The sequence below is a fragment of the Rattus norvegicus genome, chromosome 3, assembly GCF_021556685.1.
Source record: "Rattus norvegicus strain SHRSP/BbbUtx chromosome 3, alternate assembly SHRSP_T2T, whole genome shotgun sequence".
Taxonomy (NCBI): Eukaryota; Metazoa; Chordata; class Mammalia; order Rodentia; family Muridae; genus Rattus; species Rattus norvegicus.
The window spans coordinates 168,018,902-168,037,389 of NC_141536.1; the positions used below are offsets into that span (position 1 = coordinate 168,018,902).

At 51.7% G+C, this 18,488-nt stretch overlaps 1 protein-coding gene across 3 annotated transcripts in view; it reads left to right on the forward strand.

The window, feature by feature from the left end:
- Positions 1–10,230: 10,230 nt before the first annotated feature.
- Positions 10,231–18,488, forward strand: part of Osbpl2 (oxysterol binding protein-like 2) — a 45,077-nt gene continuing 36,819 nt past the window's right edge. For 2 of the 3 annotated variants that reach the window (XM_087651181.1, XM_087651180.1), the window contains exon 1: positions 10,231–10,301. The gene's annotated coding sequence lies outside the window, so the exon portion shown is untranslated. 3 annotated transcript variants of the gene reach the window in all.

The window sequence follows — 18,488 nt, forward strand, 5'->3', positions numbered from 1 at the left end:
ATGCCCAGAGCCAGCTAGAGGCAGTTGTGTAATGAAGTCCAAGTGGGGACCTGAAGACTTTGGATGTCTTTCAAGCCTGGAATAAGCTGTGGGAGGGAAGGGGAAGAAAGGTGCAGCCTACCTCCAGAGTTCGTGACATGGAGCTGAGCGGGGATCTGGGTGTTGGGTGTTACAAGACTGAGGTGCGGTCACACTCAAAAGGATAGTTGAAACGCACAACTGGGGACCAGGGCCAGAGCAGCTCTGGGCTAAAGAAGCCAGTGCAGGTCACAGCCTCGGCTTGGCTAGCGCCATCCTCTGGCGCTGTCCCAAGTGGCTTTCTGCCTCTAGCTTTTTTCCTCATTGCCAGAAAAGACCTTTCTCCCTTGAACTAAGGGCGAGACCGGTGCTGCTGGCCGCGGAGCTCTGCCTGTGCTGTGTAGGAACACTGCTCACTAATGAGAAATAACGAGAGAACAGGAACCACCAAGGGCTGGTTGAAGGGCAATCGTCCGGCTTGTTGTGGGCAAGGCGCTTGCCAGGCCCTGGTCTCTAGCAGCTTCATTTCCTCAGTGGAACTGCTGTCTGCTGTCTCCTGCAGGAGCTTATTTGAATATGGGAATGCAGATTTTTCTTTTTTTGTTCCTTGTCGTCCCCCCCTTCCAACCCCCCATCCCGTGACATTCTGAGCCAGCTCCCGGTGCACCCTGATGAGCTCAGGGCCCAAATGTGATTTAAAAAAAAAAAAAAAAAAAAAAAAAAAAGAGGCGTCTGAGGCCACGATTCAGAACAGACGCAGGGGCTGGCCCTCTCCATGCCCCCTTTGGGGACCAGGTGTCAGGAAGGAAAAGGGAGATGGGAGATGGAGTTGCTGTTCAGTTGAACGTGGTGACAAAAGCCAACTGAAGAAGTCCTTCAAGAAAGACATGGCTGATGTTGCCTAGGGCTCAAAAGTCCAGGGAAGATGAGACGCTGGGTGCTCAAAGAACAACTTTCCTTTCCAGCCTGCCTCCCCCGTGTTTGCTTCCTTCCCAGACTGTCCCTGAGATCTCTCCCTGCGGCTCCCTCCAGTTCCTATTCCCTTCTCCCTGTCTTAGAGTATGCCTCTATGACAGCCATGGTGTGGGTGCACAATGGCCAGGGAAAGAACAGAGGAAGGGAGCGTTGGCAAACCCAGCTGCAGTCAGTCACCCTCGCATCTGCCCTCGGGATCACCATTCAACCAAGTACCCTGTGCCAGTGTCAGGAGCTCACACGCTGTCCCTCAGAGACAGGATCTCGACACAACAGGAACTGTAGTGGGGTGTTTGGGGGACAGCTGTGCCAAGTTTCCGAGAACCTGGTTCCACTCTGTCCATTGGGTAGAGTACGGAATAGGGTCATACAGAGAGTGTGACATCAGTCTCCTGATGTCCCAGCTGACAGTGAGGCTGCTGGAGAGGCCGTGGTGGCAGGATGGTGGACTGTGTCTTGGAAGGCCACCTGTTCCCTGAGATGGGGCCACCAATGACGCTAGCTCTCATGGAGTCTGGGCGGATGATGAGCATCTGTAGCCGTTTGACCTCAGCTCTGGAACATGCAGACATCTTGTCCTTTGGGTGCTAAGTCCAAGGCAACCACAACAGGAAAGCCAGAGAAAAGTGGAGGCAGCCCTCTTCCAGAGACCCTTCAAGGCTCCCGGGCAGAGTGTGGGTTCCTGTGGGGCTCTACGATGGTATGGAGCCCAGTCCATGGCCAGAAGCCTCTACCCCTTTCCCCGGAGTGTTTGGTAGAGCCTCCCAGACTATGGCAACAGTATGCCAGTTCCCACCCTCCTTGTGCCAGTGCTCTTTGGGGGCCATTGGACTATGGCTTGTTCTAGGCAGCTGTGAGTGGTGAATGTCATGCAACGGAGGGGCACTGGCCAGCTCTCAGACTGCTTTGTCTCTAGAGATGGGGACAGGTGTTATGATGGAGGGCCTTGCTCTGGAGAGAGAGGAGGCGCAGCCCCTCGTGATCGTCTCAACTCTACCTGTCCTCACAGGGTCCTCTCCCAAAAGCCCAGATGGCACCCACACTAAGCCCCTCCATGCCCTTGGCCTGGTTCCTGCTAGGTAGGTCTAAGTCGTTCCTCTATTCTGGAGTCCTTGGGTGGTGAGAGGTTGGAGACAGGAGTTCCCTGTATAGTTGTAGCTACCTGGAACTCATTCTGCAGACCCGATTGGTCTTAAATTGAGAGATCCACCTGTCTCTGCTTTCTCAGTGCTGGGATTAAAGGTGTGTACCACTATGCCCAGCCTCTGTCTGGACTCTTGATCTGTGGCTGACTGTGGCTGCTCACCTGCTGTCTGGGCTCCATACTCTGTACATCTGACTACCATCATAACCTTGTGTGGCCTGAATGTTACGTCACCTGATATCTCTGGGTTCCTGCCCTCTGTTTGACCATCTTCTGGGCCCCACCGCAGTCACTCCACATGTGATGGCACCATGACAAAGTGACTCTTGCCTCTGTCGTAGACCCCAGTCTAATGATGCAAGACTAGATGGTCAAGTCGGGGGCTATCAATACCAGGCTACTCCATGTAGCCAACCAGTGGCCTCCATGCAGCACCTAAGATCATGGGAGGACCAGGCATCCCCTGTCCGTTCTTCCTCTGCTCTGGGTGTGGGAGAGTCTGCTGAACTGGCTCGCTGGCCTTGTCCTGGACTCTAACCTGGGCCAAAGAGCACTCCACCCAACTGGAGCATGGATGCTAGTGGGGGCAGGTGCTTATTTCTTCCCACACCCCATAGGAAATCCCCTCCCAGTCACATACCTTCAGGGTCAGCCCATCAGCACCCCAGAGGGTGCCCTTAGGGTTTTTCCAGGGTTCCCCATTGTGCCCTGTGATCAGAGTGGTGGCCATACTTCTGTGAATATGCCCAGCCCCCAACATCCACCCCAGAGTTATGTGGACTCCCCCACTCCTCTTAGAGCCCTGAGACCTTTCCACAGCCCTCAGACACACAATAAAACAACAACAACAAGAAAGGAAGAAAGGAAGAAAGAAAAGAAAAGAAAAGAAAGAAAGAAAGAAAGAAAGAAAGAAGGAAAGAGAGAAAGAAAAGAAGTTGAATGACCGTGGGCTTAGGGCTGCTTGGAAGACCCAGCCCTCATGGAAGACCCAGCCCTCTGTAAGGTGGCTCTGTTTACTCGTGATGTCCCCTGGGAATCCAGGCAGCTCCTCAGGGGAAAGATAAAGATGAGACAAACTGCACAGGGTAGGGCTGTGAATGCAATCAATGCAGGCGAGTCCTTGGACCCTAGAGAGGGAAAGGATGGGGCCTCAGAAGCTCCCGAGGGGGTGGAGGGGAGAACGTGTGTCTGGGTGTGGAAGCTGACCAGAGCTGTAGAAACAGGAACATGTCCTATTTCCACAGAGCCCTAGGAAGAAGGCTAGGTGGGTGTCTGAGATCCTTGTTGATACCTGCATCCCACACACACAATCGTCTATTTACCTGACAGGCTCACAGCCCACAGAGTCAAAGCACAACAGGAGAACGTAAGAGGATTCCTCTAAGGCCCCCAGACTTGTCAGAGACAGCAGGGCTGAGGTGCTGGTGGTGGGCTTCAGAGTGGGGACCCGACACCTAGGAGGGCTTGCACCCGGTGCTGACAGGTGAAGCTGTAGTTCCACAGAACTCAGCCGGGTGGAGCTAGTGCTTACCTGTTCCGGCTGGGACACGGGTGTGGGTCACATGGCAGTGCAGAACCTGAGAACTGAGGAGGCTAGACTCTGTCTTTTGGTTGGTTGGTTGGTTGGAGACAGGGTCTCTCTGTGTAGACCAGGCTGGCTTTTAACTCACAGAGATCCACCTGCCTCTACCTCCCTAAGTGCCAAGACTAAAGGTGTGCCTTACCATTCCTGACATTTTAAAGGAGGATCCGGGCCGAGCGTGCCCAGTGGAGAAAGTTAGCCATTTCATTCACCTCGTAAGAGTGGCTGGTTTTAGGAGCCTAACTGCTACCTGTGTCCCCTTGGTTCTGCTCTCCTGGTGAACCTCTCCCTCGAGTGTGGCACCTTTAGGCCCGTATCTCAATTCACAGTCCAGGGGTAGGTAGTGGGCTCTGTATTCAAACCCTGCTTCTGGCTGTCAAGTGCTTCTTCTGAGGTCAGCCTGCTGGTGGGGAGGAGTCAAGGTAGCTCCTAGATGGATCCTGTACAGATGACCAGGTGCCCTCTGAAGGGGTTTCACACACCTTCCAAGCCCCAGGAAAATGAAGGAGCACGGGCAGATGGCAGGTGAAAACCCGTGTGACCTCTGGGTTCTGTCCTACCTGGTTGTGTGGGTTCTACCTGCACCATCTCCTACTGCCAGGAGCTCAGAAGGCCAAGCTGCTCTTGAGGCAAGGGTACTGGGGAAGCCCTGGGCTAACTCTATCTTCCAGGGGTGTTCCAGGTCTTCCCCACTGACCTGGGCTACTACCAGAAAGAAGGGCCTTTAGAGCCATGACTAAGGATGCCTTGGGTTTCCTGACCTCTCCCAGCCCTGGCGAAGAGCCCAGCACGAGGCTCTTTATCATCCCCTCCATCTCTTCCCCAAACAACCCCAGCCTGATGGCCTGGCCCATCCCCATATCTGGAGTGGATAAGTCACTGAGCTGGTTGAGGCATGAGCTGTCCGCCCAGCCCGCTCCTTCTACAGGGTGGCTGTAGAGATTGCTAAACCTGCTATGGGAAGATTTTTAAGACGTCAATATCAATGCAGTAAATCCAGCTTGCGTCTCACACACCGGCATAGGCTTGTGCCCAGCGAGAGTATAACATGGTGAGAGACCGCCTCATCCTCTCCACCACAGGTCAGGGGACAGGGCAGGGTTCCTGACCTCTGTGGAACCCCAGCCTGGCACACAGGCAGTGGACACTAGGTCCTTGACTGTGTCTTTCTCCACCACCTCCCGCAAGGTGCGGTAAGGGTGCATACCTCCCAGAAGGACTCCAGTTACCTGACTGCCTTTCCCCTATGTCCTTAGCTCCACCTTATGGAGGAAGTGTGCTGGTGCCAAGAAGGGGTGGGGGTGGGGGTGGCCTTGGCTAGCCTTCTCCACTGGCCTGGGACACTACCAGAAGGAAGAAACCTCCATTCTTTGTCCTGAACCTCATCTCTGCTATCCCTCCCAGCTCCCCAGGCATGTTTAACCTGCCCCTCCCATCCGGTGTGCAGCTTCCCTGGCACCGAGGCCCAGCCAGCGGCTCCGGCCAACGCATTTGGCTCTCACCAAGCTAAATCTAACCCAGCCCAGCTGTCGTTCCTCCAGTTCTCCCCCGCCCTGCCAGTTCCCTGCACGAGGATGTGCGTATATCCTTGCCACCCAACGTGGGCCCCTGGGAATGGTGGATCGGGGCCAGGATCCGGGACCTCTCTTTGCTCAGGTGTATCCTGCATCTGGGCTCCACTCATGCTGGGCCCCAAGGTCCAGGCCAGGGTCAGCGTGTGGCAGGTGCTCGGGGGTTACTGGGAGGAAAGAAAGACAGGATCCATATTGTATCAGTTTGGGTACAGCCAGGAAGAAGGAACTAAAGCTCCCTGGGCCAGCTTCTTGCTGGGCATGGAGTTGCCCTATGAGATGGAGTCCAGCTGCCAACCAGCCCACGCTGCCCTTGGCTCCATAAGGGTTATTGTGGAGTTCCATTGTTATGGGCTGAGGTGTGCGTGCGTGCGTGCGTGGGTGCGTGGGTGCGCGCCTGCGTGCATGCATGCGTGGGTGCGCGCCTGCGTGCATGCGTGCGTGTGAAGTCCCAGCCCCTGGGGCCTGGGTGGGTAGGCCTATCAGACAATCAACCACTGTAACAATCCCTCCTGAGTCTGTTTTATGTAGGCCAGTGATGCCCTGAGCTAGAATGCTTCAGCCTGGTCAAAGTAGCAGGGGATGGTGTCCTGGCCAGTGAGATGTGAGCGGAGAAGTGGGTGCTGGGAAAAGAGAGAGAGACCCACTTTCCACCAGCCAGGGCACAGCTGGGAAAAGGGACACACTGGTTCATTGGCCGGGCATTCATCTTGGGGACGGGGGTAGCATTGCCATCCCTCCTCCGTCCTTTCGTCCTTCCTTTCTGGTTAGAGATGTATGTGGTGGCTAGAGAGAGCACCAGCCACTGCTTTTGAGCCATGATGTGACATGAGACTGGAAGGAACCCTAGCTGAGTGGTACAGCGAGGCAGGAGCCAGGCAGGGCTGCTTGGGCTCCTGTCACAGGGGAGACAAACACGCTTCTTTTTGCTGAAGCCTTTGTTATTCTGGGCTTCCTCAGAAACAGAGTGCTTGCTAACCAATCCTGAAGGGCAGGCAGCCAAGTCGGCTCAAATGTTTCCTTCAGCAAGGCAGGATGCCATTCTAGTGTCCTGTAAGAAAATCTCAGCGTCTGTCCGTCCGTACGTGCTGGGTCCTTTGCTCACAGGCGCCTCCACACACTCTGGTCAGCCTTGTGGGGGAGGAAGAAGCGTGCTGGCTTTGACTGGCTTTTCACACATCCCTCTGATCTCAGGAAGCAGTAGATAGCTGAGCACCGAGGCCTCCTGACTTCAGGTAGGCAGGGTTCCTTGTGATCGCTCATCTTGAGTAGCTGGGCATTTAGCTGACCCAATCCACTCTAGGGAAGGGAGTCTGTAGGGCCTCCTTTCCCACCTCCTCTGGATCCTCACTCCTTGACCTCTGCAGGGCCTGTCACCTTGTCACTAGGTAGGTGGATAGGGTAGCTTTCTTGGAGAGGAAGGAATGCTGGGGTTGGCCTGGGACGACTTGGACCTTGCTGTCGAATGGAGAGAACTTTTGGGGTGAAAAGTTTATTGGGGAATGCCGCGTTTCCTGCTTCCTCTTGGCAGAGTTTAATGGGTGCAGCTTGTTCGTGTCCCAAAGCCACAGGGGGAAGAAGAATAAGAAAAAGCCCTTTTCTGCTGCTATTGATAACTTGTCTCTTCACGAGGCGGGTTCAACCTAAAAATACCCACCCTCCCCGACAGGGAAGCCAGCGTCGTCACGTTGCAGAGGAGACTTGAAAGTTGGCTGGGAAGAATCAGCCGAGCCACGTGAGCTGGTCCAGGCCTCTGTGGCCAGGCTGCCCACTGGCAGCCTACTTCCTGTCCCCACGGAAGATTCCATGGCATGGCTGAGAAGGGAGCTGGAAGTGTGCTCTGCCAGGGGACTGGGGATGTGGGGTGGAGATGGCCTCGGGCTGGCTTCAGCAGCAGGGGCCAGGTGGGGCCACATGCAAGGCACCCGAGTTCCTGGATGCTGTGCCCTGGCCCAGCTGGCCTACAAACTGGCTGAGATGAAGAGATAGCACTCTGGCAAAGAGGTAAGAGTGAAGTGGGTGAAGGGCAGAGGGTGGGTGGCTGGCAGCCTGGCCCTGGGCGAGCTGCTGCTGCTCTTAAGCCTTAGTTTCCCTTCTGGAATGGGGAACGATAACCTCTGCTATGTGTCCTTCAGGGGTGAGGATGGGGAACAGGATGGTGGGGTCTGTGTTGCTATCTGGCTGTGTCCACCCACAGCATCAGCTGTGGTCAAGGGAGGCCTTGCGTGGGCCTTGCGAGACACAGGCAGATGGCCTGCCCATGGGGAAGGGGTAGTCAAGACAGACAGAGGGATTCTGTCAGGGAGCCTCTGCCCTCCATTCTAAGCCCTCAGAGTTGGCTTGGTCTCCAGGATTTATCCTGTGATCCCCCACCTCCATTCAGTACTTGGGACTGGATGTATCTTCTATTTACACCATGTGGGGTGGGGCAGCACCTTCATGGCATCCCATTGTGTCCCAGGAGCTGAGCAGGAAAGAACACACTCTCCAAACAGTCATTTGGCACTTCTCAGATGCTGAGAGCACTCAAAGCTGAAGCTACTCTGGGGTCCTGTGATGTGGAATCTGATCTTGTGACCCTCAGCCATAACCCCTTCGGGAAGCTCAGGACAGATCCTGGTCTGGGGTCTGGGCATGGCCAGACTGTTGACCCATCAGACCTCTCTGTGCCTTGTCCCCAGGAGGCATTAACTGGGTTGAGTTCCATGTCTGACATCTGTAAAGTGGGAGCAATGACGCACATCTCCCTGGTCGGCTGCTGAAATGGGAGAACCAGAAGGGACATCATGGAACACGTGGGGGTCATTTCAACTATCACTATCTGTCATGGCAAGATGCAGAACCAATTCTGCCTCTTTCTACACCCTACTAGTCCATCCTAGAGAACACTGCCCCTCGGCGAAGATGGAGGAAGCCCCCTCCCCTACTGACGGAGATGCTGAGCCACCCAGTCCTGCACCTGAGAAAGTCCTGCCACCTGCTGAAAGGCATGGCAGCCCCTAAAAGGGGCAGAGAGCCAGGCGTGATGCTGGGCATCTGTCAGCTCAGCACTGAGAGGTAAAAGCAGGAGGTGAGGAACTCAAGGCTATCCTCATCCCCATGACAGAGCTGGAAGACAGGAGGTTGGAATGCCACCCCAGCCCCAGGGACCACCCTAGGTTAGCCCACCTACTCCACTCAGCTTGGGTGGTTATCCTGCCCAGATGGCAGGGCCCTTTAGCTCAAAGTCAAAAAGCAGGTAGTAAGCTGTGTCCTTCTGAGGCTTGTCCCTTGCATAGGGGCTGATCTTGGAGATTTAGGTGAGGGTGTGGGTGGTGGTGGGTTTGAGGGACTCTGAGCTGGTCTTGGCCAGGTCCCCAGAAAAACTGCTGAACCTGGTCAACCTGACTATCTCCGTGGCAACCGGCTAGCCGTCCTTGTCCTGGCTGGGGGGCCAGCTGCCGCACCCTTCCATCAGCCCTCAGCGGACTGGAGTTGCTTTCTTCAGAGGTAACCATGGCAACGCCTTTGTTTCGGAAGCCTGGCCCGCCTCCCTCTGTCTCTCTCTTTAGGAGCAGAGCATGCAGGGGGCTCTTTTCCAGTCCCAGCACGTCTCCCCTGCGCCATTGAGAAGGGGCCACCAGAAAGCCAGGCTGTCCCCGGGGTGGGAGCCAGAGAGGCAGACAGGGTCTGCTGGGCCACAGAAGCTCATGCACTGACTCCATGTTTGCAGAGGGCATGAGCATCTGCAGAGTGGGCCACAGAGGCAGCCGGGGAGACCTGTGTGTGAGCACCACCTTACTGGAGGAAGTAGTGTGGCCTTGGGGGCAGAATCCTTCATTATGTGCTGAAGGGTCATGGGTCATATGTTACCGATTTCAGAGATTCAGAACCCCTTTGCCAAAACCTCAGACTGGCTTAGCAAAGAACCCCAAGTAGTTACTCAAGAACTGGAAAGCCTAGGACAGATGTCAGGTGCAGCTGGCTTTGGGTGACCTGGGGGTCTTGCTTCCTCCTTGGTTTCCTGCCCTCAAAGGACCAGACACCTACAGTTGCTCTCACTTCACTTGCTTCTGGGTAGGTTCGTAAAAGACAGGAGACATCTGTCTTGCTTCCCTCTGGTTTGACATTGGGCTGAATCTCCTGTCTAGGACTGAACCACATGCCCCATACTTTTGCAATTCCTGTGTCCTGCAAAGTCTAATGCAAGTCAAGTAGCCATCTTGGTTCATGTCACTCAGCCTGTTTCAAACCAGACCCTCATTCAAATGTGATGAGGAGGCTGGGGAGCCCTGGCTACAGAGTAAACTGAGTGTTCAGAGAGGTCAATTAGCTTTCCTAAGGCCAAACAAGCTGCAGGGGTGTCGTGTCCCCAGCGATCCCCAGTTTAACCAGGAGCCACTGCAGACCACAGGGCGCCTAAGGGTGTTAAACAGGATGAACCGGCCAGGGAGGCAACTGGAGGGGTAAACTAGCCCCAGGGTATATTAAAGCCAAGATTGGCGCGCAAAGGCCAGCGGCGACATTTGCCTTTTGTCCAAACCCCAGCAACCGTAAGAAGCGTCTGCAGGGTCGGGAGCCGAAGGATAGGTCTAGCCCAGCGCCAGCCTGGGATCGTCTACGCCCAGCCACCTGACTCACTGTTTGTAAACTAGCCTCTCCCAAGGTCACTCCCCTTCCTCCTGCCTCCCCTTCCTTCTAGCTATAGTATCTGCATAAACCCACCTTTTCCAAGCGGTGATTGGCTGGGTGCGCCGCCACTCCCCTGTGTGAGCCGGACTCTGATAGGGTGGAGGAAGAAGCTGTGCGGAGAACGTGATCCGCATGGCTCCGCCCCCGGCGCGGCCTGCGGGCCGAGCGCTGATTGGCGAGGCGGCGGCTGACGGGCGGCGCGGGGCGCGGCGAGCGGCGCGGCGGGCTGTGGGTCGGAGAGGCGCGGGCCGCACTTCCGCTTGGGTGTCAGAGGGTTGCTGGCCGCAGGCGGGGGCGGGGCGGCCGTGGGGGTCGGTGGCGCCGCGGGGACCGCGTTCCGGTGAGTGGGCTGTGGCGGCGTGGGCGCGCGGGGACGGGTCTCGGGAAGGCCCGTGTGACACCTAGGCCGCGGCAGGGCCCGGGCTGGAGAGTCGTGGCGCTAGGCCGCCGGGATTGTGGACGGCCGCGGGAGGGACTGGGCGCCGTGGGGCTCGAACGAGGTCCGCGGTCGCGCGCGAGGGACTCCGGCATTCTCGCCTCGCTGGGCGAGCCGCGCATCCCTTTGGGGCGCGCGCGGAACTTGGTGCCCGCGTGGCCTCAGGTCCGAGGGCCACAGCGGAGTCGGAGCGCGCCTTCTGATCGCTCGCGCCGGCGAGGCAGCCGGGGCGGTCTGCGCTTAGTGCGGCCGGTGGGCCCCGCGGGGACGCGAGGGCGGTGGCACGCAGTCCCCCTTGCTCTTCCGAGACTCTGCGGCCGAGTTGGGGCACCTCTTGAGAGTTGGACAAGCTTTTGGGTTATGCTCTTTTGGATTGGCCTTTGCACATCTGGTTCAGTGGTTCTGTGGGTCTCCGCACACACCTGGGGGACTAGGCTCCATATCGTCAGAGATGTTGAAGGGACAACTCCTGAATGGGTTCCTCAGGGATGGGGAACTGCTGACCGCTCCTGCGGAGAGCCTGATCCTTGCTGTCACCCATCCTCTCTCCCACCTTCATTTCTTGTTTATGGCTTGTGGCATCTGCTATTTCAGTAAAAGAAACATATAAGGTCAGTTGTCTGAAGTGGGCTCTTACAAGCAACAGGTGCTCCAAAGTGTTAGTTCACTGCCGTTGAGTGAGTAAGGGGACATTTGAGTGGACATATTGTCCCGTCGCCTCCCAGCGCCTCTGATGGTGCCATCTAAAGAGTGACAATGAGGAAATGGGTGCTGCATGTTCTCCATAGAATCTACCTTCCTGTTTGCCCCAGGTACAGTCAGTCTGTCAATAACAACTCTTATCTCAGGGGATGATAATTTTGAGCAATTATTTGTTCTAGATTATTAGAAGCACGTACAGCAGTTAGCACTAACATTATCCTTATTCCTGAGGAATACAGAGCTCAAGGAACTTCAGATCACATAATAGTAAATTAAGTAGCAAAGGTTCTCTCTCTCTCTCTCTCTCTCTCTCTCTCTCTCTCTCTCTTTCGGGATGGATATTGCCTTATGCATGTCAAGACAAGTGAGTAGCCTCTGCACTATATTTCCCAGCTTTAGTTCGTTTTCTCTCTCTCTCTCTCTCTCTCTCTCTCTCTCTCTCTCTCTCTTTTGGAGCTGAGGACCGAACCCAGGACCTTGCGCTTGGTAGGCAAGCGCTCTACCACTGAGCTAAATCCCCAGCCCCCCAGCTTTATTTTTTATATTATAATATAATTACATCATTTCCCCCAAGTCCCCTAGTACTCCCTTTGCTCTCTTCCATGGCCTCTACTTCTTGGATTGTTGTGTGTGTGTGTGTGTGTGTGTGTGTGTGTGTGTGTGTGTGTGTGTGTGTGTGTGAGAGAGAGAGAGAGAGAGAGAGAGAGAGAGAGAGAGAGAGAGATCTGTATCCTTAAATACATAAAATACAACCTGCTCAGTTTGGGTAATGTTACTTGAATGCATTATGTTTCCAGGGCCGATCATTTGGTATTGGGCACCAGTTGGTGTGTTCTTTACATTTATTTTGTTACTTTTGAGGAGGATCTAATGTAACTGGGGTGGGCTCAAATGTAGTTGAGCATGACCTTGAGCTTCTGACCCATTCCGTGTTCTGGGATCGCAGGCATGCATGCCACATAGCACCTGTCAAGTTCCTATTTTTGTTTATTTGTTTTTTGAGACAGGGTCCCACTGTGTAACATTGGCTGGCCTGAAACTTGATCTGTAGATCAGACTGACCTCCAACTCAAAGATCTGCCAGTCTCTGCCTTCCATTTGGTGGATGGTTTGAGGCCAGTTTGAGACCAATCTGTCTATATAGTGAGTTCCAGGACTGCCAGGGCTACATAGAACAACTCTGTCTTGAAAAACAAAAACAAAAACAAACAAAAATACTAAGCAAAAATTCCACGAGGTTTTTTTGTTTGTTTGTTTTTTGTTTTTTGTTTTTTTGTTTTTTTGGTTGTCATTGTTGTTGTTTTCTGCTTTGACACATGACTTACTCTGTAGCCCAAACTACCTAGACCCATCCCACAGTCCACCTACCTTATCTGGGATTGTAAAAACCTTATGTGAAAGTTAGGCTGGAGGTGTGGAACCCACCTTTAATCCTAGCACTCAAGAGGAGCCAGGTGTATCTCTGCAAGTTTAAGGCTTGTCTGGTCTACATAGTTCCAGGACAGCCAGGGCCATGTGAGAGATCCTGCCTCAAAAGCACTCTCTCCCCAAAATATACAGACAGACAGACAGACACACACACACACACACATGCAGACATACAGACAGACACACATACATACAGACACACATATATCTACACACATATACATAACATGTGTGTATATATTCATAAGTGTATATGTGTGTATATGTATATTTATGAAAGTCAGTATGAAATTCTAAGCATGTGTGTTAAGCATTTAGCAGTGCATTGTGGCATATGCCCTTTAATGCTAGCACTCAAACAACAAATCACCCTCACAAAAAGGATGGAAATGTAGTTCACTGGGAAGAGGCATTTTCTGCTAAGCCTGATGACTTAAGGTGGATCCCGGGTGGATAAGGCAGAAATCTGAACTATAAGTTGTCCACTGACCTCAACATGTACACTATGACTCCTACATGAGCACATGCGTGTGTATACACACTACACACACACACACACACACACACACACACACACACTCTTAAATTCTGGATTCTTTTTGAGACAGGGTTTCTTTGTGTAGCCATAGCTATCCTGGAACTAGCTCTGTAGACCAGGTTAGCTTTAAACTCACAGAGATTGCCTGCCTTTGTCTCCCATGTGCTGGAATTAAAGGCCTGTGCCACCACTACCCAGCTAAAATAAAAATTTGAAGTATAAGTTTAATAAGAATCTGTAATAGGGGGCTGGAGAGATGGCTCAGTGGTTTAGAGCACTGTCTGCTCTTTCAGAGGTCTTGAGTTCAATTCCTAGCAACCACATGATGGCTCACAACCATCTCTGCCCTCTTCTGCTGTGTCTGAAGACAGCTACAGGGTACTCCCATACATGAAATAAATAAATCTTAAAAAAAAAAGAATCTATAATAAAAAGAGAATGACAAACTTGGGGAGGTAGGCAAGAGAGGGTAACAAGGGGGTGAATCTGATCAGATTACGTTATATAACGTGTATGAAGGTGTTGGTGAAACTCATCATTATGTATTATTAATATATGCTAATAAAAACTGGTTATTTTTTGAGATAGGTTCTTTTCTTTTTTTTCCCCAAGCTGAGGATTGAACCCCAGGGCCTTGCACTTGCTAGGCAAGCGCTCTGCTACTGAGCTAAATCCCCAACCCCTTAAGATAGGTTCATACTATTGTAGCCCTAGCTGGCCTAGAACTCTCTTTGTAGATCAGGCTGGCCTTGAATTCAGATATTTGCCTGCCTCAGAATGCCAGGATCAAAGGTACATACAGACACCCAGCTTTATTCTTTTTTAAATATGTTAATATTGCCAGGCATGGTGGTAAACACCCTTTTAATGCCAGCACATGGGAGGCAGAGGCAAGTGGATCTTTGTGAGTTGGAGGCCAGCCTAGTCTAGAGAGCAAGTTCCAGGACAGTCAGGACTACACAGAGAAACCCTGTCTCAAACAAACAAACAAACAAAGCCATTGAAACTTTGGTCCTCCTGCCCAACACTTCTGGAGATGCTATGAGATCTCCTTGTTTATAAAGGTAATTGAAAATATAATACTTTTTTTTTTTTTTAAGGATTTAATGTGTATGTCTCTGCCTGTCTGTCTGTCTTATGTGTGTACCCATTTCCCCATTTAAGTACCAGTAGAAGACAGAAGAGGCATTTAATCCCCCTGGAGCTGCTAATGGTTGCTAGAAACAGAACTCTGGTCCTCTGTAAGAACAGCAAGAACCCTTAACCACCACCATCTCTTTAGGCTCTGTCCTTCCCTTTTTTTTTTTTTTTTGGTTCTTTTTTTTTGGAGCTGGGGACTGAACCCAGGGCCTTGCGCTTCCTAGGCAAGCGCTCTACCACTGAGCTAAATCCCCAACCCCCCTTCCTTTTTTTGATTAGAACATTTTTGGTCCATTTTCTTCTCCTGTGCTACCTAAAATGGAGTTTACTGCATCTTGGAAATTATTTCTCTGATGTCTGTTTGGACAGACAGCCTGGCTGCTATGTTGTAGCCAGGTACATGGTGTGTGCCTTTGGGTAGAAGCTGTGTGACAGCCCTCATGGTGGTTGACTGGTGGTGTGGGGTTAGTGGGAAGGCTGTGGTGGGTTCCTGGGTCCCCTGTCTGGGCTGTTTGACAGGAGCAGTCACCATTTCCTCTTGCCTTCTGTGCCTGCCTGAAACGTGTTACTGCGAGGAATGTAGGTAAAATAAAGCTATATGCTTGTGGTGTGCTATGAGGCAGCCTTGACCCTTCCACCTTCGGGGCGAGACGGGCAACTAGGATAATACCACACATGACATACTGCAGGCGGAGAGGTCAGAGAGCCTTTGCCAGGCAGATCTGTGCTCTGGAATGCATTGCTGTGGAATGAAGGCCATCAAGTGGGTATCCTATACTTGTGAAAACATCCTGGACACCTCAGGGTATGGTTACGCCAGCTTGGTGCATACAAGTCAGTGACTCCTGGTCACCACCTGATTCCATTTGGATGTGGATATTTGATGGACTGTTTTAGCACTAATTGGCCAGTGCAGCGTTTAGCCCTAAATTCAGTATAACACATAGGTTGGTTGAAACAGTCGGTATTTGAACACAACTGTTAAGTACTTCAATCATGGGACCAATGAAATGGCTTAGAGGGTAAAAGCCCAGAGAGGCTGAGGGCCTGAGTTCAATCCCAAAACCCATGTAACAGTGGATGGACTGAACCGACTTCACAGAGCTGTCCTTGAGCCATTACATGTGCCCTGTTGCATGCATGTTCCCTCCATAATAATGAATAACTGAATTTTTAAAATACTTCAGAGAACTGGAGAGATGGCTGAGAGGTTGAGAGCACTGACTGCTCTTCCAGAAGTCATGAATGAGTTCAATTCCCAGCAGCCACATGGTGGCTCACAGCTATCTGTAATGAGATCTGGTGTCCTCTTCTGGCATGCAGGTAGAACGCTCTGTACTTAATAAATAAATCTTTAAAAAAACAAAAACAACAAAAAACCCAACTTTAGGACTGGAGAGATGGCTTAGCGGTTGAGTGCTGATTGCCCTTACAGAGGACCCAGGTTCAACTCCCAGCAGCCATGTGGATACTTATACCTGCCAGTAATTCACACCTGATGTACAGACAAAACATCAATATATATAAATACAATTTTAAAAATACTTCAATCATAAGAGTTAATAATAGTTCAGGCTTGAGTTTGATAATGGTTTTGGTGTCCAGGTTCAATCCTGAATTTGTATCTGACATCTAAGCTTTTTGCCTTTTTGAAATGTTTTGTTAACACATTTCCACTGCTGGTATTATAGCCTCATAAGACTACTGGTTTAATTTGAACCTGCAACCCTGTATAAACATGATCATGTACTCACTGTGAGGTGTCCATGAGCTTTGTTGACGCTTCCTGTTCTTTCCAAATTCAGAAAACAAAGTGGGGGTCGCTTGGCAGACCCTCCAAACAGATGTCTTTCACTTGGTACTTTTGGTGATCAAACTTCCACTGTCTCAGTGCAGTGATGGTAGTGAGCCTCTAGCTCCCAAGCTGTGAGCACTGTTGCTGGCGGCTATTATATGTCTCTTTCTTTCTTTGCTTTCCTGGTTAATTTTGAGAAACATTCTGAGTTCTTGGTCTGTGCTGAGGAAGGATGGATGTGAGTGGGATGTGCCTGTCCCCGGTCTGGGTACTGGCATGGTTTAGACTTGTGCTAAGGTACATCAGGTAGGTAGGGTCCCTAGGGCTCTTGGCTGGTGTCTGTATGTAACAGTTTTTCAGAAGGGCTGAACTACTTACTGGTTTGGAAAAATTCCTCATAAGTATCTGCATTGGTGAATGCTGGAGTTCTTCGTATGGAGCAGTTATGCACAGAGAACAAGAGGTCTGTTGGGAGCATGTGCTGAGTCTGCTCTGGGATCTGCAGAGGTAGCTGTATGGAGGGGGTCACAGTGGATCATGGAAGATGAATTATCTGGCTAAAGGTTAGTTGTAGAAAGTGCCAGCTGCAACCTGGCACCTTGTGTACTTGCTCTTGACAGAAAATGACAGTGCTTTAAGATCAGCATAAGGGTGTGATCCTGTGTCTGAGAGAGGGGGAAAAGCACTATTAGTGTCATAAGTGAGGCCACCCCAGAAACTGTTAGAATCTGAATGCGCGATCCTAGTGCTGGCCTCTCCCAGTGGTAAAGACAGCACTCTAGACTTACTAGTTACACGCAGCCAGGACAGGTTAGGCATGGGCTTGGAAGGGCAGAGGGAGTGGTCTCAGCTCATGATCAGCAAATGTGGAACAATGTGAGCACAGCTTCTGGTGCAGTTCAGACCTTCTGATACTCAGAGCCCATTTTTGGATCAAGGATCTTTATCACTTAATCAATAGCTGAGTCACCTTTCTTCAGACAAAATAAACACTGATTGAATTTAGCAGCTTTTCTCTTTTCACTCCTCTTTTGTCTTTTGTCTGGAGGAATCAGGGTTTATGGATTCTCTGACTTGGTCTAACAGCTGTTCACCCTTGGCCCCAGTGCTCGGACAGGATCGTGGGTGGATGTGATGGGGTAGGTTTGGTTTTATCACGCAAGTTTTTCAGCACAGTAAAACCAGTTAAGGGACTGCAGAGTGGTGTTGAGCAAGGTGATGAGGAAGAGCCTAGACTGGGAGAGGAAGCCAACCAAATAAAACGTCAGAAGGGCTAGGAGCAGGCTGATTCCTTGAGGACGTCTCACTCACGGGTGATCGAGGCTCGTCCATCGGTTCTACAGCAGCTCCCCTTTTCTTGGCTCTTGCCAGAGCTGTGGTTTTGATCATCAGATGATCAGCAAAGTGGTGGTGGTGTTGGGGGAAAAGAAGCCGCATATAGCAGAGGATTGACCACTTGTCTGATTCTGCTGTTGTCTCCGTGGCAGACAGACATAAGCGTGAGGAGACCTATCCACAGCTTCCCCTCCCACTCTTTTTTTTTTTTTTTTTTTTTTTTTTTGGAGCTGGGGACCGAACCCAGGGCCTTGCGCTTCCTAGGTAAGCGCTCTACCACTGAGCTAAATCCCCAGCCCCCCCCTCCCACTCTTGAGCAGCTTTTGAACAGTTCTCTTCTGTTGCAACATAATGTTGACTAGAACAAACACTTTTGTACAAAAGCACTGGGCTCATCTTGTGTGTACTGGAAATCCTGGATTATAAGATAATGTTCTTGAAGTGTGTGGTATGTTTCTGGTGCTTGCTTGTTAAATGTGATCTAGTGAGAGAAGGAACCTGTCATGAATAATGGACTTCAGGCTTCCCTTAGAGGTGAGAGTCCCCCCAGCCCCCCAAGTGGCTGCTGCTGTTAAGGTACCTGCTGAGCACCTTCTAGGCCTGCAATTGAGGGCCACCCTGCTGGTGTGGAGAATGGAAGCAGCAGGCGATTGGTGCTGTTGCTTTCCCTGTCTTTCTCTGGGCCTAGACACTTCCCATTTCCTGCATGAATTCCTAATAAACGTAGAGTCCTCTGTGGTAAAACTTGCTCAGCAGGTAGATACTAACAAGACTTGCTGTTGCTGAATGGAGTCTGGAGGCTGAAGTCAGCTGTTCACTTACACTGCTCTAAGCATGGCCAGCTTTTACTTTGCTATGGACTGTGTAGCTCCTGGCAGAAGCCACAAATCTTGGGAACCTAAAGAAAGCTGAGGCTCTGGGACAGCTGAGGAAAGGCCGTTTGTCTCACCTTTAATGGTACCTCTTGTACAGCTGGAGTTAACTGTGTTTGGCTAACGGATCGGGAACCAGTGTTTAGTAAAGGTCACTTGTGGTTCCTTCCCTGAGACTGCCTGCTTGTGCCTAAAGCAAAGTTTGCACGACCCCTGTGCTCTCATCTTGACAGCTGTAGGCCAGGCCAAAGCCAGCCAGTGCTCTCACTTCCTTCCTAAAA